Raw genomic sequence first — 16726 nt, forward strand, 5'->3', positions numbered from 1 at the left:
AGCATGTTAGCAGTTGTGAACACAAAAAAAGCCATCCTTTCAGTACTATCCTTACAGTGTTCAAAGCAGACTTTTTGTGATCAGCAAAGCAATTCAGAGCATATTGTGACCAGGTCACGTCCCAGAAGCAATTAAGTTACGTCATCTGCAGGTAGCAACAGGTCAGCCCACGAACAGAGCTGAAGAGATATTGGACATCAACACATTGTATTCAGGGGGACATCAAAGATGTTCCAGCACTTAAAACAACCTAGACAGACTAGCCAAATCACAGTAGTGTAACACCATGTGTAACAGGAAATTCCTCCCAAGCAACTTAAACATTTTTTTATATGTATATATATGATCTCTGTACATCGCTGGTCCTTCCAGTTGGTTGCAAGCACCTACCAGTTTGCTGGAAGCCTATTCTGACTGATGATACTCTCACTGCAGATTTCCCTGACATTCTGTGAGTGCAATTCAAAACTCTTCTTTTTGCAAAATCAGCAAGAACTCGCTTACAGTTTCTTGAAGTAAAATAACTGCTTGAATTCTTAAAAGACATCTTACTTTTAGAAATTCACTTGAAAGGAACATCAGTGCAATTCAGACCAGAATGAAGTTAAAGATAAAAATCAAAAATCCCATTCATGGAATCTTTATCGGTATCACTGAACAGAGTAATTAGGTAAAAACATGCCTATTTACAGAGAAAATCAGAAGAATTCATTTTACCCCATCTAGAATAATTGCATGTTACTTTGACATAACATCGTGTTACATTTTGAGGAATCTCAAAGACTTTCAAAATATGAACGGTGAACAACATTTTTATTTTTCAAGAGAAGGAAGTAAACAGATTAAGCTTTATCACAGCTACCCAAGTTCTAGACAGCATTCAATTATCTTGCCAGGCAGCAACTTCCAGCTGCCCATCCTTTAAAGCAGCACTACACACGAAAGGTATCCTCAGTCACCTACACTGAGAGAGACTTCTTCCTCCACAGAAAAAGCAGCAGTGGAACGAATGTAAAAGTCTTTGCACATTGTACTTCGAAGTGTTTTTATTCAATAGCCCATCCCAGGAGTGGTGCTCTTTGTGAGAAACAGCAGGTAACCTGTACAGGTTTCACAATTTACGTGGTTCTATTCTATTGTTCTTTGAGACTTCCCCATAAAGATCCTTGTTCCATTCATTCCTCCTCTTGCTCGAGCTGTGACCCACTTAGAACACAAGATGCTGTTTTAAATTAGCAAGTCTACTAAGACAGGGAAATCTTGGCTCAAACCCCAACCATATGGAAGATCTGTCTCCAGATCTTAGCGCTGCTGCCTCACATCAAGTACCATCTCAGTGGGATATACCCTACAGTCTCCTCCTACTGAAGATGTTTTCCCTCTTTTCCAAGCCCAGTTATTTCACACAGTCATTCATTCTGAACAGGCATCTGGGAGTTTCCTGTACACAACAGTGCCTATAAATCCAACTCACAGTTCACATTCAGTACAATTCCTCTGAGAGTACGAGGTTACTAATAAGGCCATCTGAAATGCTATGCTTGGCTTCTACCTGCTTTGATAAAACAAGCAAGCAACACCTGTCTTTTTTACAATTTGTCAGTTTCATTTTGCCTTCAAAAACAGCACTCTTTTGATCACAGCCTATGTTCCCTCATTAAATCTCACAGCCTTACCAGGAACAGAAGCCTCTGGTGATGACACTACCTGGGGTTTGCCAAATAACTCCTGCATCACAAAGGAGACTGAAAACCTTGGACCCACATACCAGTTGGCCTTCCAATGTGAGTACACTCCATTCCTAAGTCGGTTCACAGGTTGTCTCTATAGTCTTTTTTGGCTGCAATCAACACATGATCCTACTGGCCAGCCACTGTACCAGTTACAGTTTCTTCTTGTGCTATTTCTGCTGCTTACAACCATTAACGACATCATTCCTCACTACCTCAGTGCTTCTGCATTATCACGCTCCTTCCTGCACATATGCCTTTATGAGATATTTGGTGACAGAATCTCAAGTACTTCCACTGCAGTCTTTCTCCTGTGACCAAAAAAGCCACTGACAATATTTTCATGCATTCAAAACAATTTCCTCTACATTCATCTTAATGTACTGTCGTAACTTTGTCCTGAAAGCCATCCTTCCTGCGTATCTTTTTGTTCTTACTACATAGCAGCATGCTTCCCCTGCGCAGCTTTTGCTTTTTCATATAACAAAGGTTTGTAACACCAATTGCTAACACCATTTCTTGTGCTTTTAGGGACTAATGGATTCACTTATTTACAGTACAAAAGCGGGAAGGTGGAACACAAGAACCTGGTAAATAACTCAAGAAGTAAATGAGTGTAGTCCATTTGATGGCATGCATCAGGTATTTTATTAAAAAAACATTGATTTTTTTCCTTGTTCCGGAAAGGATTGAAGCACGGTTGTTAAACTGCCATTTCAACTGCAGCTTAAGTAGAGTTTCTACAGTAATAGTCACAAGCCACAACAAGTACCAGATCCAGCCAAAACAGCCCCATTCTTGATTCAAAACACACAAGATGATGTACACAAAAAATAAATAAGTTGGTTCAATGACACTGTGGTTCCACACACATATCTTCAGCAGTGCTCACCTCAGCTACTACTGCCATCTTCATGAAGCTCCTTCATTTTGGCAGCAACCAAATAAGAGAAATCTCTTCTACAGGGTTCTCCTCCCCAGCATGAGTAGTTCCCTGTGCCAGTTTCCTGAACGATCAAAATGCTGTCACAGGAGGTAAGAGCAAGATGTAATCAGAAGGCTTCCTGCTTCCTGTAGCCAAACACAACATCCAGTTTGACTAATACTTCATTGGTACAACCTTCAAAAATAAGCATTCCCAATCCCATGCGCTCATTCCTACAGCAGAGTTGTCCCCTTCTCATTCTGGCAAACATTTCTGAAGCAACATAACCCATACCAGGGACCTGACAGGACCGTGTCTGTTTTTGATCCTCTGCTGCAGCTGCAAGTAGCTCTGCCCTTCAAGTACAGCTCTGCCACTTGTCCTCATTCAGTCATCTGTCACTCTAATTTTAAACATCTTAATGAAAGCAGCTACAAGAACACTTTTTCTTCTTTACTTTTTTAACTACATAGCTCTTAAGAAATTAGAAGGAAGAGATTTCCCTCAAGTTGTCTGCAAACCCATGGCAGAGCTAGCAGAAAACAGTGAGGTGCGCAGTGCTGACTACTGCAAAGACTCACCGTGGAAGTGCTTCATTTACAAAATGTCAGTCCTCAAGCTGGTTGAACCACTTCTCCTTTAGCCTGTACTACTTTTGTTCTGTACCTGTACAGTTCGTTCTTCTCAGCCAGGCTATGGTTAATAGCCCTTCAGACAGCAACCATTGCTGAAGATGACCTATTGAGGGGGACAGGGCAGCTTTTTTTTACAAGGTTCCCCTGCCCATCAGATCTTGACACCCATGATCCAGCACTACCACTGAAGTCAAGCAAACAAGGAGCCATATCTTCCTTCATTCTTCTGCTCCAGTCAAGCGGTTTTCCTGCTTCCCTTCAAACAGAGCTTACCTGATCCCAGAACAAGTCATTTCAGATGGCTGATCCATCACACAACTATCTCAGGGAGTGACAGGTAATGCAGAAAAAAAAAAAGAGTTCTGCAGGTCTATCTTATAGTCAACCACAACTGTAAGAAGACAGAGCTATCAATACAGAGGGAGCACACAATTCCTATTATGCTGCCTCACAGCTATGCAAAGCTCTGTCCTCACAGTCATTGATTTAATTCTATGACCTCAGGTTCAGCCTCCACAAGCGACTCACCTGGCCCCACTGCAGGGTCAGAACCCTCCCCTGTTGTTTCCAAGGCTCAGGTTTTGGCATTAGCATGCTGCTACTTCTCCCATTTCTTAACAACCCATGGTAGCCTCTTCTAGGTCTAGGCTACACCACTGAAGCAGGCAGCAATACAAAGATGAGTTAATTACTGTATAAATACTGTGTACAGTTCATCTGAGAGCTTGTCAGCTGCTTACAGAACAATAATGCTTTGAGCAAGTCTGATATTCCAGGTCAAACCCACAAGCTACTTCCCTATCTTTTTTCCCCTCCCTAGATATTTCTGAAGTACCAAAACACAACCTGGGTGGTGATCTCACACCTGTTTGTACAAATCAGTTATCGCTGTATATAAGATTTTAAACAGTTATTGAAAAGCTTACATACTTAAAAAGATTTTGGTTGGGCTTTTCTATCAAGGGCGAATTTAAAAGCCACACTGACTTCAACACCTAACATTTATATAATAACATCTGATGCCAAAAATGTTTCCTATGCCAAACACTTCAAAGGTTTCAGCTGTCTGAAAACAGACATAATGGTACATACACACAAGAGCACATACAGTAAGACAGACAGTAGCGCTACAGTACCTCTCCTCAAGAAAACATCAGATATGTCCACAAAGTATCAAAGTCCTCAAAAAAGAAAAAGTGACATCACCCCTTTAGTACCTACACTTAGATTCCATGCCACCACAGCCACAACTAAATGCTCTCAAAATTTGATGTTTGTTCTCACCAGATATAAAAACCTATTTCAAATGCAACTTTCACTATGGTAAAAGCCATCAATTAAAGAAGGAAAGGCTTGGTCAGAAAACCAGTCTAGTAGTTAGCCTGCAATTAAGCTGGATCTTTCTTCACATTTTCCTCTTGGCAAAAAGGAGAAGCTCTCTCTGCATTTCTGAAGCATTCACTTTTTATCTTGTGACGTGAACATGCAGGTTCTACAGAAGAGTCAAAAGGAGTGATGCACATCTTGATGCACCATTCATTTAAACAGTTTTATTGAATGAATATAGCAATAGCTACACACACCTCATATGTACAGACATTAAGATGGCAGTTACAAGAGGTTGTTGTATGCTTTTTGTTTAACTATTTGTTAAAGCAAACCTACCCTTTGAGCACACTGTTGATATGCCTTAACTCTTCTCTCTCCTTTCATAAAAACTAAACTTTTCAGCTGCCCTAGAAGATCACAAACAATTCTCCTCAAAAAATAGATTAGAAATTATAGAGTAAAAGCAAACCTGCTGGTCTGTACTCACTAAAGGAAGTATTTCATTAAAACAACCCTTTATTCTTCAGAATGAATAAGTACATCATCACAAGCCTGTTACTCCAGACTGGTAATTTTGAGCCAATAATGAAATGAGTAACTTACACAGTAACAGAATTACTTTGGATGTTCTCAAAGAAACTAAACAATCTTCATAAACGTGCAGCAAGGCCAAACAAACAGTATTTTCCTTAAAATGGAAGAGCCCTAAGCAGTACGTACAGGTCTTTTGGAAAGTTAGATTCAGGACTATACTTTCGAGTAGTACTGTTTTCAGAAACCTTGTAGTTCAAGCCTGAAAAGCAATTGAATAAAGAATCCAGGTTACAAAAAGAATTTAATTTTCTTTTTAAAGTTTAAATTCAATTACTTAAAGAAGCAGCTGTTTTGATCCAGTGCAGAAACGTATCTGAGCCACTTCACCAACAATTACCGAGCATCCAGTTTCACATCTTCAACTACAAAGCACCATTATAGAGGGGATAACCTTGTACTGTATAACAACCAATAGTATACTAAAGTTATTTTGGCATTTCAAGTCCAAATGCATGTTTCCAAAAGCATTCAATAAAGAACTAAAACCTACAGAGATTTAATGATCAAGAAGCAGCAGGTACACCGTCTGATCCAAACCATGTTATGTTTTCAAAAGAGAGAAAATTGTCCTCTTAAACATCACCTTTGATTTAAAAAAGTTAGAATTTCACATCCCAACTCGGCTAAGGCACTAAACATATTCATATGCAAGATTTAGATAAGCAAAATACTCAAATCATGCACAGAAAATAAACTACAGAAGAGATAGAGATACTTCGTACACGTGGGCTGGGGGGAGCACTGGGGGCAGACTTACCATAACACCGAACAGCAGCTCCTCATTTTCTTACATACATTCCTTTGTAGACACTGTGGTGCTTGCATTCAGCTCACCAGTACCGAGCGTAGCCTTTCAGGAGGTGAGGAATACTGACACAGCTTAGATTCCTCCTCGATCAGTATCAAGGTCGTAATTACACTGAATAATACAAACCTTCAGTGTACATTTTGTCAACTCACCATTTCTCTGTCATGCCAGTGCCTGAAGCACAATAAACCCATCTTAAAAATCTTCCTACAAATAGCTCATTACAAATTGATAAAGGTATCTTCACCTTAAAATGAAAGTGTGTATTCACTTTGTGTATGTCTATACCCCTCCCTTCTCCAGAGGAAATGCTCTGGTCATTCAACTAAATATCACAAGCAGGTTCTGAAGTAGTTTGCCTTCTACATATTCTAAGAAAGCAAGCATATGGGTAGATGAGAAATCCTCTAAGTGCCTCCAGTTGTACAAAGAGCTTCAGCACAGACTCCTATTAAACAATACAGAATCTACACAGATCAGCACTATAATCACAGCAGTGGGAAGGCTTCAAAGAGGGCTTGCATCTTCTTTGACAAAGTCAAAGATAACAAAAGTGACAGCAAATCTAGTTCTTTAGTTCCAACAGTCAAGGAACCAGTTTTATCACCTACCTACGTCAAGAATCACCATGAAAAACAAAAAACAGGAGAGGATCAAGAGGGTATGAAGAATAAGGTAGATGATATTTTCTGGGCTTATGCTAACTGGTTTCTGATCATATTTATTAATTTTAAAGGCTTCTTTTTCAGCTCCCAAGCAGCTCTCAATTTTAGTGTCAGGAAAATAACATGAAAAGGAACTTTAATCAATTATACTCATTATTGTAAAAGCAATTAGAATAACCTACCCATCACTGAAGGGTTTTACATATTTCACTACAGTACTGACACTCTGGGTAGCAAATGATAAGTAAAGCAGCATTCCAATTTCTCCCTACTGCAAAGTAGTCTACCCAGTCATTCATAAAACACTGACCTGTATAAAAAAAGGTGCAACTTTACTACGGTATGATGCTTTCACAAGACACAGATACTTTTCTCCCTGTATTCCACACTTCAATTCAAATCTCAGCACTGGACTGTAAGAAAGGAGTCCTCTCACAAAATGTGAAACTGAAAGATCAAGCAATAGTCATTTAAATTGTTTTAAGTAAACATTTTCAGTTTCATCATAGTTCCCATCAGTAGAAGCATGAAATGGCTTTACAGTGCAACAGTTTTAACAGACTTTGGACAAGGCTTCCAAGTTGGAGTGGGATCTCACATGCTCTTAAGTAGTTTGATCTATGCCTAAAGCACTTCCCAGTGGAAGACAGTTAAGACTTGAAATGATGAAGAGCATCAGGAAGGGGAGATTCGTCTTAAAAGCCCGAAGTCAGAATCCTAAAATAATTCCATATCAAAGAGGGCAGTCAAAAAAGTCTGGTACCAACAGCAGCACTAGAAAGATTCTTGAGAGATTAAAAGAATATTCTACTGTTTATAATATCATACAGTGTTGTCAGTCCACTACAGGTAAGAAAAGCAAATAAGGGCAGATGAAACATCCCATCCTTCATATACAGGAGCCACTGAACAGTGAAGTTTGAACACTGTACAGAAGACACAGCGAGAACCCAGACAATATTTGTGCACAAAAATCAAACAGAACTTAACAACCAAATGGACACATGGATAACAGCTAGTGTTTGAACGTCAAATTTGAAAAGCAAAACAAGATCTGAAGATACTTCTGAAACTTAAGAAACCAATCTGGAAAAACATTACCCTTGACTATTACCCATCCAGTTTTCCCCTCCACACTCATCATGCTAAGGGCTGTTTCTACCAAATCAGGTTTGACTGCTGTTTAAATATTTTGGATGTTATGTCACTCTGGTAAAAACGTGGTAATTCCTATTTTCCATTTACAGAAATAATTTAAATCTACAGACATCAGAAAAACTTCAACAGGCTGAAAAGCGATCCGAAAGCTCACAAGTTCTACAGGTTGTTAAAGTACAGTTAGTACTGCTTGGTGCAACGTTCTACAACAGTTGCACACAATGAAGTAATCAAATCAGATTTAAATCTGAGTATCTAGTTACACATGTACTTCAACCGAACATGCTTGAGGCACAGTCCCACTACCACGTTACCTACCTGGCCTTGCCTCTATACCATGGAAGCAAGCAAGCTCTCCACAGAAATATCACATCCCAGATCTAGGGCCTTACCTAAAGCTGTTTTGTGTTTTAGTTGTTTATTTTTCAGACATCAGTTTCAGAACGAAGCCATGTAAACAGTTTCACCAATGCAGCTGAAGAGACTGCAGGAAGCAGGAAAGAGCAGCTGCAGACAAGTATTTGAGCTGAACATCTATCTAGAACCTTACATGCATCCCAACAGAGCAAGAGAGCGTTCTGCTCTAATCCCAGGGACAAGAAATAGAGAGCATTCAGATCACCTTGGTTGGAGGTAAAACCTCTGACATGACCACCTCATGCTGGCACACTGGAAATGAACAAGAAACAGAAACAACAACAAACCAAAAGATAGGAAATAACAACATGTTGGAAATGATGCTAAAGCTGCATGGAACTTCAGACAGTAAGCTACAAAATGTCTTGTATGTACAACCATCGGCATTCAACTCCTTCCTAACCATTTTTCTTCTTGCCCATTTCTACTCTCACCAAGACGGGGCTGACATGGTCTACATAAAACATGCTTCAGATCTCCTAGCACCCATTCATTATACAGAAGGCATCATTACAATTGGCATCCTGCTTGGGAGACATGCAGGACAGACTGAAAAGACACAAAAACTAAGATCAGAGAACTCTGCATCTTCGGTCCCTTCATACTATAGTTTAGGCACATAGCTAAGCAACAAGGAGATAATGCTCTAAAAATCCATAGGTGCTTCTACTCAAAGATACATCGATAAGCCTCATTCTTGAAAGAGCTTGGGTAATGAAACCGAGATATAGTAATTATATGACTCACTGGAAACTTAGATCCAAGCAAGGATTCCCAGCCTGCACTAGAAGTCTGTATAACAGGTTCTCCAGTCCTGTTGTTTGAGAAAGTGGTACAAGTCAGTGATCTAGTAACAGATAAAAAAATTAATGTAAATGTGTTCAGAAATGCAAAAAGAACAATTAAGACTGAACTTAGCAGTTTTCTATCAGGATTTGCCACAGGAGCACTCAGATTTTTTATTAGTAGTAAGAACACTTATCTCTTCTTTGAAAGATGGACTGCAAGTAGCTCATATTATTTCATGTGGGATGTCCACAGGATGATATACCTTTTTGATTCTCCAAGGCAGCCACAATTACTTCTGCCATCAGTGTGGGGGTATATCAGAACACATTTGCTTTTTCTCGTATGTGGTCCAATACATCAGGACCACAGGCTAGTAGAGCAGCAGGGTTAGCTAGCATCACTCATTCTGCTACAGCCATGCACAGTACCACATACAAGCTACCACAGCACCATTGCAACCTGCAAAGGAGGACAGAGGAACACAGTGTCCAAGCCACTGGGTCAGTTACCATCACTGACAGGTGTAAACCTGATACCAGGTATGCAGCAACTTGAAAAGCTTCTTTCAAAACCAAGCTCCCTGTTTTGTTAGTCTATTCATCAAGCTCTGACAGCTCCACTGAATTATATTCAAACAGTTGACTGCAAAGACAGCATATTCCACTATACTTAAAGAATGAGCAACGTACCTCCATAATGAAAAGCTCTGAGCATCCCAGACAAGCTTAAAAACAGGAAAAAAAAGAAACTAAAAAAAAAAATTGCAAGGACAAGTTCACACAAGTCATCCAGGAGCACTTATAAAAGTAATTCTTTCATGTATGACTCTTTGCACATAAGTCAATGCCAACTATAAACATTACAACACTACTGTATCTATGACTCAGCAAGGGATCTAGACGTATGAAGAAAACTCCCCTCACATTATCAGGAGAAAAGGATTTTAAGAAACCAGCAGTTACAATAGTGCCACAAGAAGCTAACCAAGAGGACTCGTGTCTGTGCTCCTTGCGTGCTTAAACACAAAAAATTAGATCAGAGAATCAAGCCCATTCATATACTGGCTAACGCTGAAAGCAAGAAAAACAATGGTTAGTACAGCTGAGCTAAAACACAAAGGATTCAATACTTTCTTCCCCCTTACCTACAAAGAAGAGAAACAAATACCGGCTGTACATTCTATGTGAAACATTCACCTCTATTTCTGAGATCACCTGAATGCAGTTCAGCTGTGGAGGTCTAACTAATCTGAACAAAAACAGACAGCAATTGGCAGCTTAATACCATAACTGAAGACACAAGCCTTATTCACCATGACATAGACTCACACCTAAGCATGAACTGATGCAAAGTTTATACAAAGTTACTTGGTGCAGCAAAGTAGCAAATTCTTACGTGGATCACTGACATTGTGGCTGATCAACTAAGACAATTTAGCATTAAGTTATTCCGTGAGGAGAACATCACAAGCCATACCTTTGCAGTAGATTATCTTCATTTTAAACTATACAGTCAAGAGAGCCTGCATACTGCTAAATAAGAGACACTTGTTCCACACCCAAATGGAAGGCAGGAGGAAGGAAAACACTTGTCCTGCCTTCTTAAATCAAAAGGCTCAAGTAGACAGGGATCTAAACAGGAATCCCCTTCCTCACAAAAAGCAGCGTAGTAACACGGAGAAATGGAGAAGGTGGCCTAAGGTTTACGTCTGAAGCAATAAAGAAGACTCAGAAGAACAGCCCTCCTCCTCAACACCTCTCAGACAATGCCGGTGAAGCTTTAAGTCATCGAGCTGCTCAGAGCCTCAACAAAGTTACGAGCACTGAAATCCAAGATTCTGTTTTGATTTCCCCCAATCCTAAAAGAAAGCAGAGCATGCAATATGTGGTAAAACCTGAGGTGACCGCATCTCAACGGTGCATCTGCCAAACACTTCAGATGTGTGTATTACGTTACGCTGGCTTGGAGCAAAACCTCAAGCAACACTGCGTTCTCAGGGCTAAATTCTCACACAAAGTAAACGCATAAATCATGCCCTCAACGAGCACTTTGTGACCTTTCCGCTGTATTTTACGTTAGCGCTTCACTTGTGTGTTCTCTTCCACCCGACGGCCTCAGAAGAGATGTTAGGGGCGAGCAAGCAGAGGCACGAACCGACACAGGACCCTATCCCACTCGCAGCAGGAATATTCCAGAGGCACAGCGCGCAGAGCCCTGCAAGTTTCCTCAGGAACAGCACAGGGACGGGAGCAAGACGCGGTGCGCTCCTCAGGACCGCCCGTGAGCCAAGGGCTGAGCCGGGCTCGGCAGCGGGGAAACTCCGGCGCCAGTCTGGGAGCCGCTGGGGCACGGCTGCTGCCGAACCGAGCTCCGCACCCCCACCCTGCGGGGCCCGAGCCCGCACAGTGGCGGCAGCGCTGTTCAGAAGCGGCCTTAGGGCCGGACCCCCGCGCTCCAGCCCGGGGCTACCCGCGGGCCGAGCCGGCCCCGCTCGCTCGCACAGCTACGGGAAGGGCCGCTCGCCCCCACGGCGGGGACCCCGCGGGCCCGTACAGCGCGACGAGGCAGCCCCGGGGGAAGCCCGACAGTGGCCGGAGCGCGGCGCTACGTCCCGGCCCCAGGAGTCCCGCCGGGGGGTGGTCGGCGATCTCACCCCCTGCCCTCCTCGGCCGTGACACCGAGCTCAGCCCCCCTCCCTGCCCGCCTTCCCCCGCGCGGCTCCCCGTGGGGCCTCACCTCCGGCAGCCGTTCGCGGCCGCCATCCTCCCCGCTCAGCGCCACCCGCTCCCTCCCGGCCCCGCTCCGGCCGCCGCCATTTTGATTCAAAGCCCCTGCCTCGGCCGGGCAGGAGGAGCGGGCACGGCGCATGCGCGGCAGCGCTGCGGAGCCTGGGCCACGTGGTGCGCGGGAGTGGTGGGGTTGGGGGGGGCCTGGGACTGAGTTGAACTGTCATGGCGGTGGGGGCGGGAGCTTACCCTGTAGCGGCTGTGGTGTAAGGGGAAAGGGGAGGGCGGCGATGCCCCGTGGTACTCTCTGCTGACGGGCGTGCTACGTCTGGGGCACGAAGGCCCACACAAAACCACCAGAAAACGTTATTTAGGGAGCGCTCGCGGGTTCCATTCAGCCTCTGCTTGTGGTCGTTGCTTGGCGCACAGCAAAATGGAGCGTGGTGGGGCGCGGTACTGTGACGGGGAGCAGCGGCCCGGCCTGGGGAGACGCGTTTCATTCCTGCCAGCAGCCCTTTTCCCGCGTGTGCAGACGTACCTTGGGTTGGGTGGCAGGTTTTATGCATTGGTTGTACCCACGTACACCAGTGGAGGTGGTTTATCAGCACACATTCTTTGTCCTCGAGACTTCCTTAAGCTGCTTATATCAAGTGTGAGCTTTGCTCCTTGTGCTTCCAAACTGCTGGGAGCTCATTACGGGCAGGCCACAGATTCCAGCTTGATTGTTCATGCTTAAGCTTGTAATAACCCAGAAATAAACTTGCACTGCTTTCCCTCTTCCTCCCAGCATTGTGAATTAGCACTTCGCACACCTGAGTGACAGCGTTAGTAGTGAAAGGGTTTCTAGCTTTCCTCCACCACAGGAGGTGCCACTCTTGTTACTTCTTGGAATAAAGGTACACGTGGACCATTGTGTTCAAAATATATCAGCCACTCTTCCCGCAAGATCACTGTTTTCTGAATCAGAGAAGGTGACTAATAATACATGCTAAAGACTTGTTAGAGTAAGAAACCACTTAGGTAAATCAAACTACTTTTGCTCTCTAAAACAACTCAGTACCATGCATCTGTATATGAGAGGGTCTGAGATAACAGCTTCATGTAGAGGTCAAAAACCTGATTAATTCTCATGGCTGATAATATTCAGCAAGCTGGAAGCCACATCTGTGATCATTCTTGGTTGATAAGGGCAAGCTCTGACTGATTACATGCCCTCCTGCCTTTACTGGTGTTCCATTACTGAAGTGGAACCTCCCTCCCACTTGGCATCGCTCTGTCCTCCAACCACTCTGCAATTAGCTTTCCTAAATGCAGCAGACCTCCCTAACTACCGCTTTGCATAACATTCCAGGCTGCCAAATGGCTTACCAAGAAGCTAAATAAAAAAAACAACTTCTGATACATTTGGCCATGCTGTAGACTGTTCTCTGACTGGATTCTGTTCAAAAAGTGGAGGAGAAGCAGTTAGTTGGGCCAGTGGATATTATCATGCTCTTCTTGGTTGTTTAACCATCTTAGGTAATTATATGTTGCCTGCTACACTAATATCTGAGAAACACAGCTTTTGACTTCTCTATCCTCACAGTACCAGAGGGAGTTGGGGATTTTTTTATAGTACCAATTTGATAGATAAAATTCACACTCTCAATGTTATGCTTGTATATGTTCAGAGGAGAGTATATCCCATATACCATGTATGTGGTTGCCATTGTTGTCTGAAGAGCTAATCAAACTCACTGGCAGGCAGGGCTCAGTTTCTTCCAGCTATTGCCCGCTAGAGCCTTTTCCTCTTCGATTCTTTTTGTTAAGCCTGCCCTAACCCACTTTCTGATTTCCTGTTGTTTGTTACCACAGTACTAAATATCACATTACTCAATGCTTAACTTTAGTTCTGTTCTGCACTGGTTGGATTCCTGTAGAAATGCGGCACATGATCATTTGCTTTTCTGTGCATGTATATGATTTTAGTACTTGCTGATCAATTTCTCATTTGGGTCCTTATAAATGCTACAACTACAGAAAAGGCTTCATTTGTTTTAACCATTAAAGCAAAGCAACTGAGACACAGACCTATAGGAAGCTAAACTGCAGTAGATGTAGGGCATGTGGAATTGCTAACTTATATCTGTAAGACAATGCTTCTCAAGATTATCCATTATTTATAATATCTTTGTTACAGTTTTCAGTGCTTTACTGAGATCAGCAGAGAAGTAAGAACTAATTGAAGTTAGGATAGTAAAATACAGGTCACAAAGCTTTTAGACTGAGGGGATGCAACATACCAGCTTGGTTTTCGGGTGATGTGAACTAGTTAGGATATGTTGCCAAAGATCTATAACTAGATAAAAAAATCCATTTTTCCTTATTGCAAGATTGAGTCAGGCTTGCTAAGAGTGAAGATGAGAAGGGAAGGAAAAGAAAACTTGCAGGCTGAATGCTTGCTTTGTTGGCATTTTTTATTATTCTAAAATTAAGAAAAAATACTGTTAGTCAAAATGGCTGGTTAGATTAGAGTGCTAAGAGCTTGCTCTGCAGTGATTATCCTAGCTTAAGTAAGCCTCCTTGCTTATGTCTCAGCAACAAATGGTGTGTTGGTTAACAAGTTGGGGAGACATCTGGCAGGTTGGAAGTGAGGAAGGCCACCTTCTGCTTTTGCTTCAGACTTTTTAAAGCACTGAGGTCACCCCTTGTCTGCAGTGCAGTGTCTTTGTCTCTGGAAGACTGTGTGGTCTCCTGCAGTAGGCAGCTGTGAAGCAGGCTAAAAGTAAGCTGACCAGATCCCTCTGCCATGTGAGATCTTAGAGTCAGACTGTAAGACATTGAGATCCAAATCTTGCTGTGGAAGAGTGGGAAATGGAAGCTAATTGGTTTTATTTGCAGGTAAATATGTTTTCTGAGATGAGAGCATAAGAGTTTCACACCATCTGACGAACACCCCCAGAGCATGCGCATATTTTGCACACCCATCACCTCTCTGATCACATAATTGCAATCTTCACACAGTGCTCTCAGAAGTAAATTGATCTTCAGTTTTCTTTATGATTAAGAGATGTTCATATTGTCTGATTTATGATAATTTCTTGATGTCCTAATACATGCAAAATCTCATGCATGCCTTAAATATTGTGAAATGACATACTCTTTAAACAAAGAAAGCAGAGATTTAGATACTGGCTGAGCTACGCAACGGTTCTTAGTCCCTCAGCTCATGTAGGGTGATGTAATGCTTTATTCTTTTGCAAGATCTTCTGTGAAATACTTGGTGGTGGAAATCACCATACGTGCACATCACATTTTATCTCCAAAATCAAGAATATTGGTTGGAAAAATTGATTATGTGCCACCACTTGTTAAAAATAAAAGCAACCCAAATGTCTGTTGTGGTTCATTTACTCTTCATTTGCACTAGGAAGCTCAAGCTTTGAAATACCCCTTGGACATTTGTCAGAGTTTACTGAAGAGGAAACAGTTGGCAAAAAAAATAAATAGTTCATTTCCACTGATTCATTTCTTGTCCATGGTTCATTTCTTAAACTTTTGGATGCTTCATTCTCTTTCCATTCCAAATGTGCATGTCTACTGATTATCATTATTAGTGATGTATTTGTATTGCCGTGTTGTGTGGATGCCTTAATCAAACTCAGGGTCCCACAAAGCTAGATGGCAGGCCAAATTCAGGTTCCAGTACATGCTCTAGAGAATTTACAAATGAACTGGAAGGTATGATCATGCAGTAATGCTCTTGCAAGCCACTGAGCGAACTGGATGTGCATAATTTTCAGTGAGAGCTGGGGTCACACCTCACACTGCAGAAGTTATAGCTGATTGCCTAACACAGAAATATTGCTAGCTGTGTTACTTGGAGAAGGCAATTTTGTTTAGCTGTAACCAACACCTTTTTATTCACAACCATCTGAAGCGTGACTACTAAGTATTACAGATCAAGTCCTTAAGGTCCAATTTATTATGACTTTTTCCAGCATTTCTTACTAATTTCAACTTTATGGTGCTCAGTGCAGTAAATCAAAGGTAAAGAAAAAGTTAGAATAATTTTAGTACTATCTGTTTATTGCTGTGTAATTCATAATAACTACATCCTCAAAGGAGGAAGAATAGATTAGAGATTGATGCTTATTATGCTAAACAAGCTTCATTTTCATCAGTGATGAATGATGAGATTCTACAAATATATAGACATGGATTACTACTAGCTCTTTAGTTTTATTCTTTTGCTGTTTTCTTTCTTACTATCTGAGCATTTATCAATACCTGCTTTAAAATTTCCTAGAAGGATATTCACACACATTGCTCATGATTTATCATCCTACAGCCCCTCACAGAAAAGATTTGAATTGATAGGCAACACACAATAATTGTATTTCTACAGGCAGTGTATCGCAAACAGGTATACAGATTGTAAGGTAAACAGGTATAGGATCAGAGAGATTACCACATTTATAAAGGAGTAATGAAATAAAGATCTTACCCATATCCTGAGCTCACAGAAAGGCTCCAAGAGGGATGATCTCCAGATAGAGACCCTTCCTCCTTGGGAGTCAGCCCTTAAATGGGGTCTAGGAGGGGTGGACCTTCCGGTCACTCAGGTGAAATTGTTCACCTGTGCCCCTGCAGCTGACTCAGCGCTCGTCTCAGGTGGTCAATCAGAGGTTCAGGCCGTGATTCAACAGTTCCCATACAGGCAGTAATGCAGAGCAAGAGCTGTGCTACCCTGCATGAAATGATGGCATGGAAGCACAGCAGTGATGACAGTTCACTCTTTCTGCTCATCCTGGATTTACCAGGTCTTTACACAGAGATGAGGAAAGCCAAGCATTCTGGCAGGAGAGCAGAGAAAGGGAGGCAAGAGTACAGGATTTTCGTTGCTGCTAGCAGGAGGGAAGGGGACTGCTGTGGGGCAGCTGTAGTGGGAACTACCACATAACTAACTAC

General features: G+C 42.2%; 1 protein-coding gene across 1 annotated transcript in view; it reads right to left on the bottom strand.

The window, feature by feature from the left end:
- The window catches only part of BTBD7 (BTB domain containing 7), a 48977-nt gene extending 37089 nt beyond the window's left edge, over positions 1 to 11888 (bottom strand). The window contains 2 exon segments of the mRNA XM_046942437.1: positions 2623 to 2753; positions 11787 to 11888. The gene's annotated coding sequence lies outside the window, so the exon portion shown is untranslated.
- Between the last annotated feature and the right edge of the window lie 4838 nt (positions 11889 to 16726).

The sequence above is a fragment of the Gallus gallus genome, chromosome 5 (genome assembly GCF_016699485.2).
Source record: "Gallus gallus isolate bGalGal1 chromosome 5, bGalGal1.mat.broiler.GRCg7b, whole genome shotgun sequence".
In the NCBI taxonomy this organism is placed as follows: Eukaryota; Metazoa; Chordata; class Aves; order Galliformes; family Phasianidae; genus Gallus; species Gallus gallus.